This window comes from Mangifera indica, chromosome 13 (genome assembly GCF_011075055.1).
Source record: "Mangifera indica cultivar Alphonso chromosome 13, CATAS_Mindica_2.1, whole genome shotgun sequence".
Classification (NCBI taxonomy): domain Eukaryota; kingdom Viridiplantae; phylum Streptophyta; class Magnoliopsida; order Sapindales; family Anacardiaceae; genus Mangifera; species Mangifera indica.
Genome location: NC_058149.1, coordinates 3,401,940 through 3,429,019, shown reverse-complemented (window position 1 = coordinate 3,429,019; position 27,080 = coordinate 3,401,940). Strand labels below are relative to the sequence as shown.

At 31.1% G+C, this 27,080-nt stretch overlaps 2 pseudogenes; one reads left to right on the top strand and one right to left on the bottom strand.

Annotated features, from left to right (window-relative positions):
• Positions 1 to 9,966: 9,966 nt before the first annotated feature.
• LOC123193942 lies at positions 9,967 to 12,211 on the top strand (annotated as a pseudogene).
• A 5,263-nt stretch (positions 12,212 to 17,474) lies between these two features.
• Positions 17,475 to 21,816, bottom strand: LOC123193947 (annotated as a pseudogene).
• Between the last annotated feature and the right edge of the window lie 5,264 nt (positions 21,817 to 27,080).

The following is a 27,080-nucleotide window of genomic DNA, read 5'->3' as shown; positions in this document are numbered from 1 at the left end:
TTTCTGCCAACCAATGATTTCAACGTTACTAAAAAGTAGAAAAGAGGTAGGTTACTGCCTTTCAATTGGCAATGCTATTTTTTAGATCAAAATTAAAATAAAATTTTCAATGTTTATTATCTGTATTTGCATATTCCTGAAGAGTTTGATTACACATTATCTTTGAGTTGAAACTTTTATCTTTTAGTTAAGAAATATAAAATAGCTATTTAATTTTTATGCAAAGTCTTGTACATGGGTTTTATAAGTAAGGCCATTGGATCTTGTTATAAACATTCATCTTACACTGACAGTTTCGAATATTGGAATCTATGTAGATGAGTTTATATGAAGATCTATTAACAGCTTGGGTACAAACAAAACATGACTAGTTGAGACAATGACCATTGGGTAAAGAACTTATTAGCAAATTGGGAAAACAGAGAATGTTCAACTATTGTTCATGTATGCTAAATATTGTTTGAAGAATCAAATCTTGTTATTTTTCTATTTTCCCTTACTATTTTTGGAGATTCCTTTTGGTGATATTGTCCCCGCTTCATTATTTCACTACAAATCAATTGTTTTTTTTCTACATTTTGGAACCTTAAGTGAAGTTTTGGATCACCTAAGTGGAGCTAGTTCAAGACTTCTAGGTCAAAGACACTTATGTTCCATCCCAACAACCACTGTGCCTGACATTATTGAATTTGCCATTGTTCTTTCTTGCAAAACTGAACAACAAAATAGTCATTTACTTGTCTTTTGTTAGTTTATACATTTTTGTTGAGCATATATATGTGCTCAATATACCTTACTTGCTATAAATCTATGTCGTACATGTCTTAAAATTGTATTCCTATTATGATATTATGTTTCTTGATACGTAGTTAATCTGATCGTTCTTTCAAATGCTCAGGTTTTGTTAATTGATGAGTTATTTATGTAGTTATTCAAGTTCTTGCTTAACGAATTTTGATTAAAATAATGGTAGTTATGTAGTTGATTTTATTATATTATAGTTTAATTCAGTTCTAGATTATTGAAAAGAGAGCATAAGCAAATGGGCTCTAAACAAACTCATTTGAGCTCACCAAGCAAATGGGCTTTAATCGTTCTTTCATAAGCATGAAACAAAAAATATATATATAACCATTGTAACAATAAATCAATCATTACGTCCATGAGAGAAAATCTTAGGTGTTGTTATCACACCATCATCTTGATGAACCTGTAACCTCTCCTAAATAATTGGGTGTGTTACAGAAAAACGGCATGAGTTCCCCTACTTTAGAGGGCCCGGGGAATATTTTTCTCTTTTTCATTATGCCCTGTAACACTCCCAATTTGTAATTCACACAAACCAGTCCTACCAATCGACTGGATTTTCATCAACTTAATTATCATTAGTAAAATAAATGCATAATAATGACAATTATAAAATTATCACCCACAGAAACTTTATAATCATTTTTTATAACTAGCCATATATATATATATACATATCCACCAATATCTACATCAAGTATATATATATAGGCATATATTCACATATACATCAAAACATATATATATTAATAAAAATATGGTGCCTTCCTCCCTTAGCCTCATGTCTCATTAGTGCTCCCCGGGAACCTTTGCTGCATTTCTTTACCTGTAAAATATTAAATTAAACGGAGTGAGCGACTATGGCTCAGTAAGAAAATCATACTAAACACTTAAAGTATTTCATACCAGTATTAATCTCTTTCATACTCAGCGTGTCTGGGTTATTCATATATCAAATTATTGACACGAACACGCATTAAACACATATCAGAATTCTTTCCTTTCACACATTTATTCATTTCCTTACTATACAGATATGATGCACTCGTTATGATTTATGCATGTATGAGTGCCATGACATTTCTATTTTCTGATCGTACATCTTTCTCAGCTCTTTATCAGCCACACAGGCTTGTATGCATAATTCTAATGCAAATGACTTTCATAAAATATTTACTAATTTGTTTCTTTCTCTTTCTCATTGATCGATCTAGACTACATATGATAGTACTTGCAGTCACCATACAAAGTATAATTCTCTCTTACACGCATATTTTTTTTTTCTTTGCTGTCCACACAGTACAGCTAATATTTTTCTTTGCTGTCCACACAGTACAGCTAATATTTTTCTTTGCTGTCCACACAGTACAGCTGATATTTTTCTTTTGCTGTCCACACAGTACAGCTGATATTTTTCTTTACTGTCCACACAGTACAGCTGGTTGTCCACACAGTACAACCGATTATTTTATTTGCTGTCCACACAGTACAGCTGGCGTGTAAGGATTTTAAGTATGTTTTCTGCTTTCCTGTATCATATGAGTCATTATGAAAGCATGCATGACTTAGAAAATATTTTTCCTCTTTCTTTATTTTTTTCTAAATCATGCATATGTTATGATTCCTCATGTATGCATATATAACCATATTATGAAATATGCGCATTTGTTATTTTCCCTTATTCTTTTCATTCATTCTCAACATCATATTATTTTCTCATGCATTTATATATCTTATACATTTAATTAATTTCAAATATACAATGTAGGCTTAATATAAGGGTTATTACACATATTATGCATATAATTAAGCAAAATTAACCTATATCGCATAAAATGACATTTTTGCCCTTATGGCCAAAATTACCTTTTTACCCTTATGGCCAAAAATTACATCCTGAATCCTAATGAATTTCTTTATCCTTTTAAGCATAAATCACCTTAATTCTAATACCTTACACACTTATATAAGTAAAGGTTATTTAAATAACCTAACTCAAATTTACTTCAAGTATGTAAAGTATGAAATTCTTACCTTTTCTTTGTCAAATAAGTGATTTAAGCTTATTCACCTTCTTTTCTTCTTTCTGGCAACCTTAATCAACCAAAAATATACTCATCCATCAAACTCTCAAATTTCACATATCTTAAAAATTAAATTTCTTACCTTAGAACTGATCAGAATTGACAGATCTACACTTTTTATAACTGGAGGCACTTGAAATTAGGTGATTTAGCTAGGTTTTTGGACGAATTTTGGTTAAGGGAAAAAGCTTAGCTAAAACCATGGAGTTCTCGGCAAAAATGAAAGAGAAAATGAATAGCATAAGTTTATAAGCCTTTTGGACCATTTTGCCCTTAACCTTTTCCATAAATTACTATTTTATCCTTAGCCAATTACCAAAAACCCTTAGCACCACCATATAATTTCAAGTGTGCCCTTCAATTTTAATTCCCACTTTGTCCCTTGAATCTTTATAAAATGACCATTTTACCCCCTTTGAAAAATATTGCTCATTTAGTAGTTTTCTATGATTCTTTTACAATTTCTTTACACAACAAGTTATAAAATCAACTCTAGGGGTAATTTTGGAAGTGGAGTTTACTGACACACCTGAATTCGGATGTTACAGAACCTATCCGTAAAACTTATGAAGTTAATTGAAGAGTCATATACAGTTAGGGTTTGTGCTCTAAGGTCAATTTCATCGCATGCCCAATGTTGACAATTGTAATTGACATAAATGTATATCAATAGAAACGATAACCAAACGTTGATATGAAATAATCATAATTGTCAAAGTGTTTGCATTTGTATAATGTTAAAAATATGTCCTACTTTGTCAATTTTTACCCACAGGATGTATCCTATATCTTTTGCTTGGTCTGTCACTTGTTGACTTATCCATTCAATAGGATCTAGTAACACTTGAGGCCATTCAAAGTTTTCTTGGCTAGTTGCATCCTGATCTTGTAAAATACATGGTAACTAGTCATCGAAGGATGTATCAACACACATCCAACTAGCATCTGGGTACAAATGGCGCAACATTACTAAACAATTATCAATATGCTGAAAATACAACAAAAACGTAGATTATAATTATGTAGTTAATAATAACGACAATGCATAAAGATAGTATATGTTGACAACTCAGTCACCTAGTTTGATAGCCACTTGTTTTTTGTGCAAAGTTTTCCCTCCCAATCAAGCGTCTTACAAGGGCCATGTAAATAAGTTAATGTCATTTCATTACAATTAGCTCTGTTATACCATTGCCCAAAATCGATTTATGTTCATTGGTTTTCTTCTTGCGATCGATGTTATCTCATCAAGTCAGTAAATAGGTTGACTAGCGACTATCCCTTCTTGATAATCCTACCTTATAATGTTCTTTGAGTAGCCGATTGTGGCTATATTATTGTATCATCAAGTTTGCACTTGGGAATGACCTCATATGCAAGTGCATCCTGACGTGCAACTACATCCTAACATAGGCCTACATCATCATCATGTGGACATATATCATCATCATGACTCTCCTCAATTATGACCTCAGTCAACTCATCTTGTGTTATCATGAAAAATTATTATCATCGTTGCATTTTCAATATTAACCATAAATATTTGTTTATGTCACTTACCTCATCTATAGGGGTGGCATAAAACATACGTTGCATCTCCATAACTTTTGTTTCAATCGATATCTGTCATTCTTCAAATTGTCTAAAATATTGCTCTATCGTATCCATGAACCCACGCAGTATTTCCTCAAATCAAACACTTTTAGTAATCAACATGGGTCAAGTAAGGGTGACATCAGGGGGCAAGTCCATCGAGGAGACATTGATAGGTGATATCTGGATCGATGCTCTAACCTTTCAATTGGTGAGGCATTCCATCCAGACATGACTAGATTATGTATAGGTGTGTTTTTTCATGCATGGTAAGGAGATCAGATAGCTCAGACAAATTAAATAGGGCTATGATCATTATCAGATTCTTCTACATCACTCGTGTATTCCAATACCTCTCTATACTATACTGATTACCTCTCCTTGGCAAACGGAATCAATACAGGAGTGACAACATCCTGATGAATGTGACAATTTGTAAGTTATAACAAATTTATTGGCTTTTATGTTCAATATAAATTACTAGACATAATGTACCTAAGAAACCTGAATATGCTGTTAACAAGATCCCACCTTGGGTGCTTAAATGACTTCCATTTCAATATCTGGGGGATCCTATCTTTGGACTTGCAAGCCGTGAAACCTTCTAAATTATTAAGAGTTTTATATATTCATAACTACATTCCATAAAAAAAATATTGTGAGATGAAGTACATAATCAATTATAAAATGTAAAAGTAATATAATCCAAATTTAACCCAATATTTATTTCTAAGGTTACCTAAAATGTCACTGTATATCCCATTAATGCATAAAATTGCACTGGAATATCGGATCATATGCTCAATGATCATTCATAACATCTTCATAATTCTTCTTCACTGCTCGACTCATTGATTCCGTTGTTAACTTCCAAACCATAATCCCCTATGGAAATCTATTAAACGCATCTTAGTCATCAACTAACTGTAATATAGGTTTTGATACCACTTTTCAATTATCTACTCTCAATAATCCATAATGTATCAAATACAATACGGCTACTTTGACTACATCCTTATCATTGTTTCCCCATGACTTAGACATTAAAGTTTTACTGAGAGCACCATGACTTACAAATTTGGCACCTGGGAAGTACTTTTCTCTAAAATTTGATGAGTTTGTTGTTATGTATTTAGTCATATCTGCCTCCTTACCAAACCTTAGCCTAGTTGTCATAGCAAACTCAATCATGCTAAATCTACAATCGACCCCATTTAATTTAAACCAAAACACCTTTATTCACTTGCCGAAATAGTACACTATGTAATAAAGTTGAACTATATCCATATACTTTAAGATTTAAAAAGTGTCCAGAACATGTTTTTCTAAACATCTTCTAGGCTGAATTTAGTTTTGCCTTTATAATTAGGAACATTGATTGTAACTTTGAAATCATGAGCGTCATGAAATCATCTCTCCTCTACCTATTCATTGATTGGAAATTTTTGCTAAAACAAATTTTTAAAATGTAAATGTCTATTCATTAAATAATTAAACTAATTAAAATTTACAAGTGCAAGCAAACATTACATTCTGTGAATAGTTTTCTTTGTGCCATATTACACGGTTTGCGAGGTCTATGTGACATTGCGCAATACCCATGTTGCGCGATATTGCATGGTTTGCAGTGTTTGCATGACATTGCGTAGTTTTTAGGGTCTGTAGAACATTACGCGGTTTGTGCGACATTGTGCAATATCCATATTGTAGGGTTTGAGTAGTTTCCTACAAATTTGTGTGATTTCAGCCCTATTTCTATTCCGTCCATGATTATACTTTCAGACATCTATACCACACTATTAACGGCCAAACTACAACTCCAATTACCTACAGTGACAATTCATAACATTCAAATATAAAAAATCATAACAAAAGGGTCGATTTAAGGTTTAAATCTAAAACCCTAACCACCACGAGAACAACTAGAACCAGCGCACATTTTGTCTTACCCTATTTCAATCAATCAAACAACATTCAACAAACAATACCCACAATAGGTTTTTTCCAACCGTTCGACAAAAATAGGCGTAAACCCAAATCTATGAAACAACAAATGCTAACTTACATCTGAAGCCATTGTTGGTGTCTTGTTGATTCCCAAAATTTTGATGCTTGCAGAAGGTATTGTTGCTTGCTTGAGGCTCCTACTCTAAGGATAGTTGCTGATGGTTTATGGTTTGGCACTTTTGCTTGCCTGCTATTGAATTGGAACAAGATAATGAAAGGAAGAGAGGTGGAGAAGAAGATGAACAAGATAAGGAGGAAAGAGTAAATGAAAAAAAAATGAGAAGGGAATTTTTATTTTAAATGAAGTAAAAATACTATTATAATCTTTACATATTTACTAGATTTAAGACATTTAAAATTTGAGAAAATTTTAGTTACAATGACCTTTTTGCTTTTCCGGCTAACAAATTGCATTAACAAGAGTGAATGAAGGGTAGTACACGGACTTTTCAAACCTAGAGGATGTAAAATTATTGTTTCAACAAAGTTTGGGTGAAGATAGTCATCCAATCATGATATAATCACATGTAGCCTCCACAAAAGAAGACAAATAATTTATAATACCTAATTAGGGTATGTTTGGTTCTAGGATTATTTTAATATCAAAACCGAAAGATTATCATAAAAATATATTACCTTAAAAATTAATAAGTATAAATTAATAATATGTTTAAGTAAATCATTACGTATAAATAATTATTGTGTTTAATTGATAATAATAAAAAATATTGAAATATTATTATATTTAATTGTCTTTAATATATTACACTAAATTTATTAAGTACCAGTAAAATTATAACAATATTAAAATTATTCTTAATATTCTTTTAATACGTAAGAAGAAAAAGATAATCAAATTACATTCTATATTATATAAATTGCCAATTTAATAATAAAATATTACTATAATATATTATTTCTTACCAACAAAATAAGATAATCTTAATCATAAAATATAAATTTTTGGAATAATTTTTTTATTCTCTGAAGGACACAGTCTTTGAATGTTAATTAGAATGATAATTTGGAAATTTGGTAATAAATCAACCACTGCTAATTCGAGCACGTTTTTAATTTTCTCAACTTTATCACCAGCCCCTCTCTTTTTTTTTAAAGAAATTAATTATTTTAACCTTCTTTTGGTTCTTTACACCTTTTTAATCTCCATTTTTTTTATTATACCTTGTAAGTCAAGATTCCAACTTAATATCTATTTTACACTTAACTTTTTAAAGTTCCATTTATATTCTTATCTAAAAGTCAGTTTGAAATAAAAGAATTTTTTAATCAAATAAATAGCATTTAATCATATTGTTTGATATTTTGTTTTAAAATTTAAAATCGAAATCTTGAGATTTCTTTATGTAAGACTGAATCCTATTTTGTTAATTTACAAGTTCTTATAGTTTTTTTTAATAGTTAATTTAGTTATATAAATAGTTTATTTACATCAGATCTATATTTTAAATTCAAAATTTTAAAATTTTTTCATTTATTTTCAAATATAAGTCAAAGGATTATTTCCCACCCAAGTTTTAATGCAAAGATAATACACATTTATGAGGTTTCAAAAACCTAAACACACAACGATGATTCAATTTTTGTTAAAAATCTTAGTTAGGGTTAGAGGTAAATCGTTATTTACTAAAAAATTTAAGTTTTATCACATTTTCCTCCCTAGGTTTAAAAATCTTACAATTTCTCTCATCTAAAATTTTCAAATTTTGAAAAGTAACCATTTCATCCCCCAAATCCTTTAGTTTTCTTTCTCCTCTCTCAGACGACCATCTTCGGTAGTCGAAGAGATGCCTTTGTCAACAAAGAGATGTCATCTCTTCGTTGACAAAGACGAAGAGGCAATATCTCTTCATTGTCATCCTTTCGTCTCTGTTAATAAAGAGATATCGTCTTTTCGTTGACAGAGACATATATGCATTGTCTCTTCATCTTTGTCAATGAGGAGACGATGTCTCTTCTTCAACGTTCAGGAAGAGAAGACAAAAATCTTTAAAGAATAGATAAAACTTTAATTTTTTATTAAATAACGATTTTACCGCAAACTTTAGTCGAGATTTTAAACAAAAATTAGATTATAGGTGAGTGTTTGGGTTTTTGAAATCTTACAAGTATATATTTGTACTATTGAAATCTGAGTGTATATTTTTCTTTACATTAAAACTTTAGAGGGAATAAAATCAAACCTATTCCCCCATTAGCCTATCCCATACCTTTTTCCTACAAAATCAAAACATTCTCTTTTTCACTTATTTGATTTGAAAATCTAAACATTTATTATTTTAATGTAAAGTTAATGTAAATAAACCATTTCAATAACTGCATTAACTATAAAACAACAAAAAAAATCTATAAGAATTTATAAAACAACAAAGGTATATTGAGTTTGAGAGACTACGTTTCTGAAATTAAGGATGACGATAAAATGAATGTGAATTTAGAGTTTTGACCAAAAAAGGATAATAAAAAATAGAAATTAAAAATATATAACCGGTTTAAAAAATTAATTTTCTTTTTCTTTTTGTATTCTTCCTAATGTATCGTCGGTGTGGTTAATAATTTGAAGTAGAAAAGCTATTGGTGTCTTTAGTTAAGATTAATTATTAATTAATTAGAAACTTTTTGTTAATTCTTTATACATATTTTACTTTAAAAATACGACTTTAATACATTTTAGTCCACACGATTTAGCCAAGGAAGTTACATCCAATAAATTCTAAAAGTAGCATTAAAATTTTATCACTTTCAATTGTTTATTTTTTTATTAAATGTCTAAATGACATCATATAAAAAAAAAAGTTTATTAACGGACAATTTATTTAAAAATTAAAATTCCTTTGTATAAGAAGAATATAAAAACTGCTAATTTCGGAATATATTGGATTTCATAAAAACATTTTACTCATAATGATTAGTTAAGGACTTAAGTGTTGTTTAAAAATATCACTGGATTTTACATATTTGAACAAAATTTCAGGGACCAAAAGGAAAAAAAAAAGGCAAATGACTATTCCCACCCAAGGTTTCTTATAATGACAATTTCTCTTCAAAAGATCAATTTTTTTCCCTACCATTTAATTCTATTAGTAAAAATGTTGGGAACGAACCAGATTCTCTATCTCTATGAGCAGTCAGTCTAAACAAAACCACTCTTCTCCCAAGTTTCGTACTTCGTTTGGTGAATATGACAAGGCGGGTCGCTTTCATTTGGTTAATTTATTTACGCGTACGGTGAACTAAAGTCATCATCAAATGGTCCATATAATAATTTATTTGCAAATTAATCAATTGATTTTTGTAGTTTATGAGCGAGAGCCAGCTATACTCACAGCTCATATTTTTTCCCTCCATCAATTTCAAGAACCACCAGGATCCTTCAATACGCGCTATTAACTGTCCCTTCTTTGGTCAATTATTAATACCACTTTGGTTTCCTCCTATATAAGCCCTTCTCATTATTCATCACATCCAACAAAATACAAAGCATCATCAGCTCAATCCATGGCTTCTTCTTCTACCAAAATGCTAATTACTTTTATGGTTGTTAGCTCTTTCATGCTTGCTTCTGCTAATTTCTATCAGAATTTTGATATAACTTGGGGAGATGGTCGTGCGCAAATTCTCAACAATGGTGATCTTCTCACTCTCTCTCTGGACAAAGCCTCAGGCTCAGGTTTTCAATCCAAGAACGAGTATCTATTCGCAAAATTGATATGCAACTCAAGCTTGTCCCTGGAAATTCCGCAGGCACAGTTACTGCCTACTATGTAAGTTGCTTTTGTTGTTAAAAATATATTGAAGTACTATTATTATCATCAAATCCTGACGCATAGACTTATTTGTAATGCAGTTAAAATCAGCAGGCTCAGCTTGGGATGAAATAGACTTTGAATTCCTGGGAAATTTAAGTGGTGATCCTTATACTCTTCACACTAACGTGTTTAGCCAAGGCAAAGGTGACAGAGAGCAACAGTTCCACCTCTGGTTTGACCCTACTGCTGATTTTCACACCTATTCAATTCTCTGGAATCCTCAACGTATTGTGTAAGTTTCCACTTATTCAATCATGATTACGTTTCTTCTTTGACCAGAAACCTGTTCATTCTTAATTAACGTGTTCATTTTCTTTTTCAGCTTCTATGTTGATGGCACGCCCATTAGAGAGTTCAAGAACTCAGAGTCAGTTGGTGTTCCCTATCTCAAAAGCCAGCCCATGAGGATTTACTCCAGTCTCTGGAACGCTGACGACTGAGCTACCAGAGGCGGGCTCATCAAAACTGACTGGTCTCAAGCTCCTTTCACAGCTTCTTACAGAAACTACAATGCCATTAATGCTTGCGTCTGGTCTTCAAGTTCAGGATCATCTTCCTGCAACTCAAATTGGGATAATAGCAACGCCTGGCTTTGGGAGGAACTGGATGACACAAGCCAACAGACACTCAACTGGGTGCAGAAGAATTATATGATTTATGATTATTGCAACGACACAAAACGTTTCCCCCAAGGCCTTCCTGCAGAATGTGCACTCAACAACTAATCCTAGACCTAGATGCAGGAAAACCAATTTTTTTCTTTTTAAATTTGATGTCGTTAATTGTTTTTTGATGATGCAATTCTTTCAATTTTTTTTTAAAATTTTTTGTATAGTCAAACAATATGTGTACTATTTTTCATGAAACAAAATAAATGCAGGCTATATATTTTAGCTACGGTCCGAAGACTTGTTCCCACCGGTGGTTTGATATGTTTTCAAACTCTTACTAATAAATTTTTAAAAATTTAAATATTCATTTATCAATAGTTAATATTAATAAAATTCATTAAATCTAAAGGTAGGATTATTATTTAATTTATAATATTTAAAAAAATAAAATTATATTTTTTTAATCCAAAATTTTTAATTAATAATTTTTTTTATTTTAAATTTTAAAAAATTATATTTCCCTTTTTTAAGGGTTTACATTTTTTTTCTTTTTTACTTCGGCCAATAGCCCATGAGAATGTCTTTAGCCCTTCTTCGATTCTTCGAAATTGACGAAAAACAAATGGGAGAAATGTTGTCTGCTAGGCGTCCGAAAAGAGCAACCAAAGATCTCCTGAAAATAGATGGGAGAAAGGTCTTCTGCTCGGCGTTCAAAAAGACAAAAAGATGGCATCCGAAAATGTCGTTGCTCGGCATCAAATGAAAAGACAAAAAGACGAAGATGAAGGATGTTTGACATTTTGTTTTCAGGCGATGTTCAGACACCCTTCATCTTTGAGTCATTCTGCATTCCAAATTCTTCATTTGCTTCACACTTTCTATCTTCTCTCTGTGATTTCTTCTTTTTTTTTTTAAATCTGTTTTTAGTTAATAAAAAGCCAATCAATTCCACAAAACCCAACTGCAAAACCTCAAATTATCGTGACAGAGGAACGACGACGTGGTGGACGACGGGTATCAAAGATCGAAGGATGATGGTCAGGCGACTGTGGTGGTGGTCGGAGAGGCAACGAAGATTGGAAGCAAACACAGAAATCATAGATTGGAAGAGAATGCAGTTGTGCTTTTAGATTTTATATTTGAATTGGGATAGAAGTTGTATTGGTTTTCGCTTATGATGGCTGGAGATTAGTTGAATTCTGTGGGTGTTTGATTTCGGCAATTTCAGTTGTGGGAGCTTTGTGGTTGTGTGTTTGTTGAATATCATGTGAAAATTTGCCTACCTTGTGTTTGATTTTTTGCCTGGCTGAACTGCGTTTTGTTTGGTTCGTAAGACACTAGCTTTATCATAACTTATAATTATCTATTTTACATGAATGAATGAATAAAAATAATATTAAATCATATGATAATATATATAGATATATATATAATTATATATACAAAATAAGTATACATAATATTATTTATATTAACTGTCAGAGTGGTGGTTTCAAATAATTAGGCTTCTTTCATGGTAGATTTTATTACCTTTTGCCCAGTCAAAGTTTACAACTATGGAATGGGTAGATGTTAATAATTTGGGTGGCCAAGCTTCGTTTATTCCTGACCTTGGCCTTGAGTGGGATGAGCTTGAAGATCTTAAGCACACCATAGCATTGATGAGAAGAAACAAATCAATTGCATAAATTATTAATTTAAATTATATTAATGTATGTGAGTATTTTTGTTATAACAGTTAAAGGGTAAATTAGTTAATTATTTTTAAAATAATAAAATTAGATAATAATTGAGTATTTAAATTTTTAAAACTTTACACGAGTTTGTCAATATATCAATCCCGGGTAGGAATTAGTTTTTGATCTATAATTAAATTGAGGAGAAGATAGTTATGGGTCAAAGAGTTTTGACCACAGTGGTTGAAAAATAAGGTCATCATTTTCTTTTACTTGGATGCATGCAGTGGTAAACCAGTGTATGTAAAATTGAATTTAACAAAAAAGAAAAAAATTCATTCGATTTTCAATATTTAATTTAGTACTAAAAAAATATATATTATTATATAATTATATAATTTTAAACTAAAAAAATAAAATTACATGATAATATATTTATTTAAAGAAATTAATTAATTTAACCTTTCATTTAATTATACTATACAATCTTAATTTACTTTTTTACAAATTACATAGATATAAGAAAGACTCAAACTTTATATTCATTTTACTTTTACGTAATAGCAACGTGAACAATTCCCTTGAAGAGCACTTGTCTATCCATGCCTATTTGCCAATTTTGTAAACAATATCTATAAATAGTTTTTATGAATAGTATCATGTCTACTCATCGACTCTACACCTATTTGTCTATTTGTGAATAATGTTTATAAATAATATTTGTAAACAATATCACGTTTATCCACTTATATTTATCTCATGAACAATGTCTATGAAAAATATTTATAAATAGTATTGTGTCTATCTGCCTATCTCCTAATAGTACATGTGAAAGAAAAAGGTTTATAAACCGTATCATAAGCTACTCACTTACCCTTGAATAGTATTTATGAATGGTATCATGCTTACCCACCGGTTTTCTTTAAAAAAATCATAGTATTTTGTTTTAATATAAAAAACTAGACATTTTTTCATTTTAATGCAAATAAATTATTCCTATAATTAAATTAACTATAAAATAAAAAAAAATCACAACTTCTAAATTAACAAAATAAGATTCATCATTATACAAAGTAACATCGTATTTTTAATTTCGAAACTCCAAACAAATTATCAAACAAAATGATGAAATGTTATTTACTTGGATTAAAATAATTTTGATACAAGATTTTTTTTTTATTTTCAAATAATTTTTAAATGATCACATGGATGTAAACAAGTTTGAGAGGCTAAGATTATAAGGTTAGGGATAAAGGTAAAACAGGTATCAAGTTGAAGTGTTGATGATATCCATATAATAAATAAAAAGCAGATTAAAATTGTGTAACATGATTGAAAATGGTTAAATTAATTAATATCTTATAATATAATAAGGTAATTATTATTAATATTTAAAATAAGTTTAGGATATGACAAAAAAAATTAAGATAATTAGGAAATTGGTATTTGTATTAAGGGTAATTTTGTAATTTTAATTAAAAGAGTAAACCTAACAATTTATAATGAAACCTAACAATTTACACTAATAGAATTGACAAACACGTGGAAAAATGAAAGATTTAAATTTAAAGACTGGTCAAAGTTTTAGGGGATAGTATTTGGCCTTTGATTTATCACCCTTCATCTCTTTATTTTCTTAGTACAATCACATAAGATTACATGTCAATTAAAATAGAAAAAAAAATTTACTTTCATTTTTTCTCTAAAGTTATTTTAGTTTTAGGGGATGCTAATTAATTGTTATTTATCATGATCTTCTCTATGTAGCTGATGTTATTATGATGGTCGAATCGTTTGATTCAACGGTTGAATCGTGATTCAATATGATTCATCTGATTTAATTTTAAAACAGTGTTAACAAACTAGTTGACATCAAAGCACATAAATGAGATTACTTGTGACTACACAAATGGATTCAAAACTCCCATATAAAGAGAAGAAATGAAGAGAATTGAGATAGAGCTTTTAGGGAAGGTTCTTTTTCATTCATAATGAAAAAGAAATTGCCCTAAAAGCCTCCACCAAAGAAGCCCTCTTCACTACCACAATTATTAATTTCTTTCAACTAGATCTTGTCAACTGGTTTCTTCTTCAAGATTAATTTGTGGACTAGATAGAGCCATGAAAGAAAGCATGCATGCATGATCAAGATAAACATCCTTGTTAAGTTTTCGTTTATTTTTGCTTTTGCTCTTGAATAATTTGCTGCTGCAACAATTTCTATCTTCATGCTATGAAATGTTAAGGAATATTAATCAAGATTCCAACTCTTCTTTTCTTCTTTCATTTATTTGTTGTGTTTTAGTAGGCACTTAATTAATTTTATTCTAGGAAAATAAATTATTTGAGTTTGAGAAAAATATATTTTCCAATTGATAATATCATACATTTTTTACAATATGAATGAACAATTCAAAACAATTAAATTCTTCAGCCACCAAAATTTTTTAATGCAAATCAATTCATTTTATATTGTCATAAATTTATTTTATGTTGTTCTATACCATGTAAAAAGGGAAGTCATCCTATTTTATTTATTAAATGTTAATAAATATAATTGAAGAAATTATTTGTATAATTTAGGACAACGACAAAAATTATTAAAGGATTTACCAATTTTTTATTTTTCATTTCTCTTTTTAAGTAAATAAAATTAAGATATTTAATTATTAAGCCAAAGGACTTCTTCCCACCCAAGGTTTGATGTAATTCCAAAGTTTCATCTGCTATTATTCAAAAACTCAAACACTCACTCATAAATCAATTTCTAACAAAGATTGTTAAGGGATTTACCAATTTTTTGTTTTTAGTTTCCCTTTTTAAGTACAAAAAATAAAGATCTTTAATTGTTAGGCCAAAAGACTTGTTCCAACCCAAGGTTTGATGTGATTCTAAAGTTTCACTTGCTAACTTTTAAAAATTCAAATACCGATCTTTGAGCAAATTCTGACAAAGATTGTTAAGAAATTTACCAATTTTTTGTTTTTGGTTTCCGTTTGTAAGTAAAGAAAATTAAGATCTTTAATTATTAGGCCAATAGACTTGCTCCCACCCAACGTTCGATGTAATTTCAAAGCTTTATCTATTAACTTTAAGAAACCCAAACATCTATCCATGAACCAAATTCTGACAAAGATTATTAAGAGATTTACCAATTTTTTTGTTTTTGGTTCCCTTTTTGAGTAAAGAAAATTAAGATATTTAATTATTAGGCCAAAAGACTTGTTCCCACCCAAGGTTTGATATAATTCCAAAGTCTCATCTGCTAACTTTCAAAAACCCAAATATTCACCCATGAGCCAATTTCTATTAAAAATCTTAGTTAGCGTTAGAGGTAAAATTGTTATTTAATAAAAAAATTTTAAAAATTAAAGTTTTATCACATTTTGCTCTCTAAGTTTAAAAATCTAACAATTTTCCACTTTCTATAGTTTGAAAAACGAATATTTTCCCGCTAAAGTTTGTAGTTTTCCCTTACTGTTGCTCCTCCAATGATTGAAGCGGACCAATCTCCATACCGACACTTCTCCCTCTCTTAGACAATGACGAATCATCAATCAATTAGAGGTGGACCAACGCTTCATCAACGTGAAGATGAAACAAGTTTGTGTGTCACACAAATCTGTTTTTTCGAACTGATCTGTGCGTGATAAATTTGTGTATAGCACAAATTTGTCTTTACACCAACAAATCGTCAGCCCACCTCTGGTTAGTCAATGATTCGTCATCTTTCAAAAGAGAGAGGAGCATCAGTATAGAGGATGGCTAGTTTCAGTCACCGAATGAGTAGTTGCAAGGGAGAACTCAAACCCTAGGGGGAAATGTTCATTTTTCAAACTTTAGGCTAGGAAAATTTGTTAGATTTTCTAATTTAAGAGGTAAAATGTGATAAAACTTTCATTTTTTTAAATTTTTTATTAAATAACGGTTTTACCCCTAACTTAACTGAAATTTTTAACAAAAATTGGTTTATAAATAGATGTTTGGGTTTTTGAAAGTTGGTCGATAGGACTTTAGGGTTACATCAAACCTTGTGTGGGAACAAGTCTTTTGGCCTAATTATCAACTCAAATTACATTACTTAGTATTAAAATATGGGTAATAGTTAGCGGTGATTAATTAAGTCCTTTTATTGCTCATAATAATAATAAAAAAAGGTTAAGTTGTTTTAGTTTTTGGTATTTCATTTCAATGTGAATTTAATCTATTTTTAAGAGGAGGTTTCATCAAGAGATAAAATTTTCGTTCAAACTACTTGCAGAAGCAATCAGCTAAGCTATGGACAGTTGAAGGAATGATCAAAATTGTAAGAAGAAAAAGGTTGCACAGCTATATCTAGGTCAACCTTATCTAGGTTAACCTAGGCCAGCCACTTTCATAGAATCTACAAATGACACCTTTTAGATCCATGGGTTTTTGAAAGTTACACTAATACCCCTATATCAAATTGACTAGTTGAACTCCTAAAGATACAAAGCTTGAAAAAATTTTGAAGCAGTTGTGTCAAATTATAGCATTAAGCCATAATTGATACTTTGGGACAATTTTCGATCCAGAAAATTTTTAAGTTTAATATACGTAAAACATCAATATAACTCTTAAATTTTTACATTGACTTTCTCAATTTTCATTATGTTTTATGCACTCCTTTATATTTTACCGAATTCAAACTATGACCTCACTAATTGTTTCTTATTCCACCACTACTTTGGGATGAAATTTAACTATAATCATGACTAGATTTTCTCATTGCATAGTTCTATAAATGAAGACAATATTACAACTACATTACAACGAGACTTTAAGATATCAAAGAATGAAAGAATTGGCCTTTACTAGTTACAATGACTATAACAAACTTTGATTTCATTAGGTTGAACTGCATTCTGGTGTGAGGCCCTGGGGAAATCTCTTTGTGTCTCTACAATAATCGTATACCATGTAGTTCTTCCGAACTTATTTCAGTCTTTCCTGACTATTTGATGTTAGATTAAGCTTAGATGGTTCATTAACTCACTAGGCCAAAAATATATCCTTAATTAGCAGTGCAAAATCAACTTTTATCTCTAACTTTTTAAGGTTAGAGTCAATTAAGACCTCAATTGTAGCTTTATTATTATTGTTCGTAATGATGAAGTCTATCGGAGATGGATGCAATAAATAAACAATATCGTTGGCAATAAATAGCTTGAAAACCTTATAAGTTATTATCTATGAAGGCTCTAGGCGCATCATCATATAAGCACCTTTGGGCAGAGAATACAACATGCAATTAGGACCCCTCGAGCATAAGGTTACAAATAAGAAGAACAAATGACTTTTGGAAATCTATCACCTTTGTGCAGATAAATCTTCTAGGTTACTGCTCTCTTTCACATCAAAAGTAAACCTATGTTAATTGAAAATCGCAACCATCTTTGGGTGAATTGAAATTTTCATGACCAATGTAATTCCATAAATACCTTATGCAACCATCAATTTTAACACACAATAACCACCTTTGGGCAAGAAATTGTATGTGTCAATTGAAGAATGTCTTTTTCACCGAATATAGAAATTTTACAAGCTTTAATGAATGCATCATTTTGTTAATTAAACATTCTGACAACTTACAATAATTTCTATTGAGACTTAATAATATTGCCAAAATTAAGATTTCATGAGATACAATACCAAATTACCTTTGATAATCTTAATTAATAATTTTGCCAAAATTAAGATTTCATGAGATACAGTACCAAATTACCTTTGATAATCTTAATTAAGTATTGCAAAAAATTCGCATTGAGCAATAATTAAAGTAGCTTTAAAACTGTATAAGCCACACCTCATAAGGATTCTTGGTGCATCATCATTAAATCACCTTTAGGCAGAAAAATGACATGCTATTAGAATCCCAAATACAAGGTTAAACTCATATGAGGACTTTTAGAACATGTGATTTTCGAAAGAAATATCACATTTGGGTAGATAAAACTTTTTAGACCATTGTTCCTCCTCTGTTTAATAAGGAAGCACATGTCAATTGAATAAGCCCAACTACCTTTGGGTGTACTAAGTTCTTCATGACTAGTGCAACTCCAAAATTAACCGTATGCATCAAAATTAAAGAATGTATCATTATCGAACGAAAAATTTTGTGAGTCTCAACAATGTACCACTTTAGTGGTTAACATCATGAGAACTCATAAAATATTCCAATAATACTAAATATTATTGTTCTGAGTAAGATTTCATGAGACACAATACCTTATTATCTCTGACAATCTTCTTTAATTGTTGTATTTACCTCAATGAATAATAATCCTTACTTTAGGGGAGTATTTTGTGCCACAACAATTAACTTAAAATTCAAATAATAATCCTTACTTATAAGGTGTCTAATATCTCTTTATATGTCACCGCAAGCCATTCATGTGCTGATATTTGTCTTTGATGCGAGTCAAAGGTTGTTGTTTGCCTTTCTTATGTTGTAATGTGTACCCTTAAACCTTTAAATCACTTATGGTCACATGTTCTTATTAGGTTTCATAGGCTACCTTAGGGTTTTACACACACTAATGTGCTTAACTAATTTTCATACACTCACACCTTATAAAACCTTTCATGTGTTTTGCGTATCCCAAAAAAAACTTTAAAAGTTTATTACATGCTATCAAAGGACTTAACACACACAAACATGTTCAAATGATTCTTTATGCATGTTAGAAACAAATTACACACAATTACATGAGATCACACAATACAATTTGCCATTTACATGCATTGGCATGCATTCAAAAGACCTTATATATTACTTGCACAAATCATAAACTTGTACGTACCTTTAGGAACTTCTAATGCACCGAACACAACTTTAGAGCACATTCACGCACCTCATGCCCATCCAGAAGCACTCCATGTGCCTCATTAGAATAGCTTTACGAGTTTTAGAGGATTTTCACGCGCTTTCACTATAGCCATGCTTCTGCACGCGCTTCCAAATATGTTTCACGTGCTTGCACGCACTAGATTCAGTGGACACGCGCTTGCATGCGCCCTAATCCATAACACTTTCATCATGCTCCTCAAGGACACTCTCACGCGTAATCAAGCTTCACCACGTGCTTGCATATGCTTGACTTATACAATTCTTTGGAAACGTGCATTCCACGCGTCATGCCTCATCTACCAAGCGTGCAGCTCACGCTCCAAGTTAGGTCAGTTAGATGAATGGGTCGGGTAAATGGGTCAAATCATATTCGAGTTGACTGTTGACTGGATCTTTATGACCCGGGTTGACTTTGAACGGGTTGTGAAATATCCATTTACTCTAGTGGGTCGGATTCATGGGTTTTCCAAACCTAGTTTCAACTAGAGTTTAAAAAAAAAACCCTAACCACCAGAATTAGTCACTCTGACAGTTCAAAGGCTAACCTCCATCGTCCAATCAGATTCTTTGACAGTAGGGGAGAAAACGGTGACTTACCTTAGCTTATTTCAGGCTGATCTCGTCGTCGGATGTCACCAAAAGTCCCCTAAAAAGATTAATGTATTTTCTTGCTAAGTCAGTCGACGGTGGCAGTTTCGGCCTCTGATGGAAAGGCATAGGAACACGGCTCAAGCTGGTGTTATCCTGACCATTGCTTCCATTGGAACCTCGTCGCAATGTTGCAATAGAATGAAGAAAGCCGATTGGTAGCGGTTTAGCCCTTAATTCCCATCCTTTATTTTATTTTTTAATTTAACTCAGAAATTTTGGATCTGCTTTTGGCTCTTGACAATACCGAATTCAAAAATCAAATCAACCAAACTGAAATTCAACTCTTGAAAAACAAAATCATAGATTATCAAACTCTAATTTCAAAGTTCAATTGATCAATTTAAAAACCTAATTTCAAATAAGCACCCTAATATAAAACTCTAATCTAAAAATAAACCAACAACATAATTTCTAATTTCCAGAGTTTGATTTATACATAAATATCCAGATTCTATAACCTAATGCGTTTAGCTCTGATACCACATGTTAGATTTATTTTATAGAACAAAATAAAATAAATCATTTAATTTCAATCTCATGATCTATGCATAGATTATAAAATACTGAATTAACTTTAGGGTTTTAAAAATACATAGATGTCCATGCAATTTAAAACTAAAAAACATATTGAAATCACTTGAAATTATCTGTCAAGATTACCTATTGATATGACTTGGTCTTCTACTCCAGAAACCTCCTTGAATGATAGCTTTGAATGGATAAGCTATACTGTATTTATTCTGCATTAGGTTTTGGAGCAGGGACCTAGCCAATTTATAATAGGTTAATTGACCCCCCATCAAGGTCCAATAAACCTTACAGCCCACACTTATGTTGTCCAACCAGATTAGAACCTTTAAGTATATTAGACTTATCTTTATCGATTACTTAAGCCCATCTTTAAACTGACATTGGACTATTTAATTACCTGATTTTATTAAATCAAAAAATCATAATTAATGTTAGCCCACATCAAGAAATTTCTAACAGTTGAGTCAAGACCTTGAGTGAGCTAGGCACCATTTCTGGATGAAGATGAAGGTTTTTCTAAATTGTAGGAAGATTTTCCATTAGACCAAACACAAGCATTAGCTTTGAAGTTTCTGTAAGAAGCAGTGAAAAGAGCTTCAGCCCAGCTTGTTTTCACAAGTCCACCTCTGGTAGCCCATTCGTCAGCATTCCAGAGTGAAGAGTATATTCTCATTGGTTGATTATTTGGGAATGGAACACCTATTGACTCTAAGTTCTTGAACTCTCTTATGGGAATTCTATCCACAGATAAGCTAAAATTACAAAAAAGAGATTTGTAAGTTTAAATAGAATAAGAAAAACAACTAAACAATATAACATATTTTAGTTAGAGTGAAGAAACGAAATAGCTAGAATACTCACACAATGTGCTGGGGATTCCAGAGAATGGAATAGGTGTGAAAATCAACAGTTGGGTCAAACCGGAGATAGAATTGTTGTTCTCTATTGCCCTTGCCTTGGCTGAACAGATTAGTATGAACAATGTAAGGATCACCACTCAAATTTACCAAGAATTCAAAGTCAATTTCATCCCATGTAGACCCTTTTCATGTTTAGTAACTAGAGGACTCAATATTATTAACCACTTACATAATAAGCAGTGACAGTGCCAACAGAGTTTTCAAGGACAAGCTTGTGCTGCATATCAGTCTTGCCAAAGAGATACTCGTTCTTGGACTGGAAGCAAGAACCGGAGGCTTTACCAAGAGACAAAGAGAGAAGGTCCCCATTGTTAAATTACAATTTTTACAAATATTATGGGTGTTAATGGAATTTTAATAGGGGTTTTGGAAATTCAAAAATTTTTAGGGATGTTTTAAGAAATGCCTCTTATTAGTTTAAAAATGCATTTACACATAAAAAAAATACCAAAATATAACAATTTAAAGTTTATAATTTAATATGTGTACCTAATGTAAATAATAATTTTGTAATTTTAATGAAAAGTAAAATAATTATTTAAAGGAAAACCCAATAGGTTTATTAGCAAAAATAGATGGCAAGTGAAAATTTAATTTCTTTTTAAATTTAATTGATAAAAATTTATCAATTCATCCAATCTTGCGTGGGACATATCGATTGGCTTTATTTCACTGTTTTTTATAATATAAATTTTTTTCCAAAAATATACTTATTTCTTTTATTAGGAAAGCATTACATTATAATTCTTTTTAGAAACTTAACACACTACTTCACTTCAAGTTGAAAAATTAATTTTTTCTAGAAATTTTCATATTGTATAAAAATTTTAACATTTCATTCATTTCACTTATGTTATATACTTTTATCATAGTTGTTTTTAATATAACATTTTAGATGATTAAATTGAAAGTTCATAAAAACTAAAGATAAAAAATCAGTAAAAATAATCCCAAAAACATAAACAGTTAAACAATACCTAAAAAAAAAAAAAAGAAAACAAAAATATTTAAAAATAAATGCCAATACTTTGAAATTAAAATAATAAATTTATATATGAACCAATTAACAGCTTATAATTTGGTTTTGCTTGTAACAAGATATATTCTTAGTAATTAAATATCTCATTACCAACTAATGAGCACAATTCAGAGCCTTACACACATTAGATTACAATAATGATGTTTAAGATATGATATTAAACCATAATATCCACTGTAGTGATATAAATTAACTATAGAGAGAGTTGGGAACAAAATGGCTTTTTAACGTGGTTTGACTTATTGCTCAAAAGCCTATGTTTATAATTATGCAATTAAGAGTTTCAGGATACTACTCCAACAAAGTAAATACAGAGATTACAAAGGAATGCCCCATAGGGGGACTAGAAAACAGAGGGATACATTCATAAAGATTGTTGGGTTTGAGGCCGTCTGTCGCTAGATTTAGGATGAAACATGACCAACCCTAAGCAGGGTTAGATTCAAATTGAGTTTATTCAAGCTTTAAAACAAGCTTGACTCAAATGAAACCAAAATGAGATCAACTCAAGTGAACACGAACTAGAACTAGAGCCTAAAAATTAAATATATTCACGCTCGAGCTTAAACTTAAATGGTGTTTGGCTTGTCAAGTTTAAACTTGTGTGTTTGGTTCATTTCATGCATGACTATTTAACACCTTAAAATTCCATATTTAAATACTTAATACTCTTGTGATGCACTTGAGAGTGATACAAGTTTCACCTGTTTGGTATGATTAGTTCAATCACAAATATGTGATTTGACTTAAATAAGATTTTCTTGTTAACAAAAAAAAATCTATCTTGGTAGGTTTAAGAAATAAAAACTTGAACAACTCAATAGGATGTGATGGACTAATGGTTGTCATTGGTAAAAGCGTGGAAATAAGAAGAAGATGGACTAAGGTTGTTAAGGGCTTGTGATTAGACATAAGCATTGGATGAGGGAAGAGCGAGGGTGAAACAAAATAGCCAAACACACACACACGCACGTGAATGCACTAGCTCAAGCAAATCAAATTTCCAAAAAGATAGATGACTCTTGAATGAAACCCTTATTTGTTTCCCAGCCAAACAATGTGCATACCTATCTAGCCTTAGACTTTTCACTCTGGGTAATAGATTCTTCTTTGTCAAATAGTCAAACCTCTTTTGACCCATGTGACTAATTTCATCTTCTGTCACATTTACTATGCCTTTAGCAATAGAGGCTTGCATCAAGTATAAACTAGAACATTTATTACCATGAGCCATAATAAGAGAACCTTTGTTGAGCTTCCACTGACTCTCACTAAAAATGATGCAATAACCCTCATCATTAAGCTTACTAGTCGAAATAAAATTCAAATGAATCTTAGGTACATGTCGTATATCCCTAAGTGTCGATCGTGTCCTAATGCAAGTTTCCAAACAAACATCTCCTATATCAATAACATGTGCTTGACCATCATTGTGCATCTTTAATGTGCCAAAGTCACCATAAGTGTAAGATGTGAAGAATTCTTTGCGGGATATAACATAAAAAGAAGCATTACTGTTTGCGTAACATCCATAGGTAAGCCCAAAGGCATTCTAGTCTTTCTTCCTTGTTTAAATTCGGTGATTAATAATTTTTTAGAGGTACACACTCATTTATGGAGGTATACAAGGTCGTGTATGGACAATATAAAGCCAGACTTTTGGATCAAATTGTAATCGCAGTGAAATAGAAAGTTGCTCTAGTTATGCAACTTCATACATGGTTATGTATGACCTATACAGGCTCATTTATCGCGTGCTAGAATTAAAATAAAAATGTGATAACCTTAATTCTCTCACATTATTATTTGCAGTCGTAGAAAGCAAAGAGTGTGTACGAGAGAAAGGGAGTAATTTCGTTGCCTAAAAGGCCACCATCGATCATTGAAATCACCGTAGTAGCGTCAGGGAAACATTTTCACTAGAATCTAAGTAAATGGGATGACCTTTAGTGAGTTTAATATGAATCCACATGTTGTAGTGATAAGTTGGCTTGTTGATCTCATTATATACTCATGTATGATAGGGCTTACTAATTTGATTAATAGGATGATATATATTTATGTTATAATCAAAGAATGAATGTAGAGATTATGTGTTACTATGAATATATGAGTTTATATCTGCTACTGTGAACAATTTAGGGTTGATTTTCTTGAATACAAATATGTATATCACTGCATCCTATGAATAAAAATTGGTAGGACTCTTGAACGAGGTCTAAAAAGATTTAAATTACTTCTTTCATGTATGTTTAATTGTATAAAAAATTGATCTTTGGTGCTTAGAGTCTTTTGTATACATGTTGGTTTTGTTGATCTGTAAAAAGGGTGATCAAAATGGTGTAGGAACCCTAAGGCACGGATTCTAAATCACGACACACAGTCATGTATGGTCCTATACACGTTCGTGTGTCATTCTAGAAATTTTGAAAGTCCAAGATTCTTACTCTCGTTTTGAGGGAAGATATGTACAACTATATGGTATAAGACATACGCTCATGTATAGCTTTTCAAAAGTGAATGGTGTGCATCAAAAGACGTATGATAGGTACACATGGACCTATGTGCATGAGAGTGTGTCCAAGTCAACTCCTTGTGTAAACCAACTCTATGCATGGTCATGTGCAAAGTGTCACACACTTATGTATATGGGTTAGGAGGAATATGAACGTGGATGGAAAAGCACATGACAATGTACCTCTAGCCAAAGACAAAAAATAATTAAGCAAGAAGAATAATGAGCCATCAGAGAATACAAAATTCAAGAAAGGCATAGATTAGATGCCTGATTATACAGACAATATCACAAGTTTAGACTGAGTCGAATCGAGGTTGAATGTTAACAATCTTAAAGTTAGTGTCACACATTTAGATAGTCACCAACTATATGCGTAAGTGACGATAATCATGAAGACAATAAGGCTAGATACTTATGAGATGCATTATGCACTCAGCGCTATAACCACCCGATTCAATTCAAGTGTGCATGGTAAAGATATGGTTTTAGATATTCCTCACATGATCAGCAGGATACACCATATATGTACTCTAGGTAAGGGCCATCTTCAGATGGTTAGTTAGCACTTTTGATCAGCTTATGGGATAAAGGAATAAACTGCTATCAAAGATTTTTCTATGTGATTAGGGTGTCCCAGTTAGTTAACCTAATAGGCTGTTTAGTGTATGCATAAGGCATAATAGTAGCTTTCACCAGGGCATTATACCAATTCTAGCTTGGGTTTTCTTAGTTTTCATAGATGATTCATATGAAGGTACCGAGGTATCATAGTGTGACCATATTTAGCTTGCAAATGAACACAAATTTTACCATCAGTTTATTCATATCAGTTTTGAGTGTCGAAAAGTCACCACTTACTAAATTTTACTCACATATTTCATTTTATATGTTTTACGAGTAGAAGTGAGTAACGAAGTAGACAGAGGATCTAGCAGTCCAACGAGTAGTTGTACAAAGGAGAAGGGCGCTTGTCATATTTCAATTTTTTGTCAAACATATATATATTATTATTATTACTATTATTTTCATACATAATGATTACTCATGATTTATACAATTATTTTATATCAAAGATTTTCAGATACTTATTATTTTATAAGTTTTGCTTAATAAAACAGTTATTTTTATTACGTCACCTTTTTACATGTTTTATGATACATTAATGATTTTAAATAGTTAAATTGTGTATGTCTCTTTAGGTCACATTTCTATTAGGGGTATGTATCTGAAGATTAATGTTATAATCTATCACTTAAGTACTCTTTTGGGAAACAATATTAACCACATTCTCACATAACCAATAATGAGATCATCAGATCCAGTAGAAACAACTCGATCATTATTCTTTGGATTCTTTCTTGCTTGCCTATCATCACCTTTGTTGCTTTTGTTCTCTCTTTTCCACTTGTAGTAAAATTTTTTGATATGCCCATTTTTGTCACAATGATGACACTTAAGATTCTTGTACTTTGATCTTGACTTGCTTCGGCTTTTATCTCTAAAAGTCTGATCTACATGTTTGTTTCTCCCCTTATTTTTGGAAACCAAAACATCTTACTACAATGATGATCCCTAAGACTTTCTTCTCACCTCCTTATTTAAGATAGCATTCTTGACAAATTTCAAAGAAACAATCCTTTTTGGAGCTAAATTGCCAAGTAAGACACGAAAAGTTTCCTAACTATCCGAAAGAGCTACAATTAGCCATAACCCAATAACTTCATCATCAAATTTAATATTCATGTCAAACAACTAATCAACAATCCTTTGAAACTTATTCAAGTAATCTTCCATAGACGTTCTTTCACTTTATTTCAATTGCATCATCTTCTTAGGAAAGAATAACTTGTTGTTACCCAATTTTGAAGCATACAAAGATTCAAGTTTATTCCACAAAGAACGAGCATGTGTCTCATTGCAAATATGATTGTAAACATTATTGCCT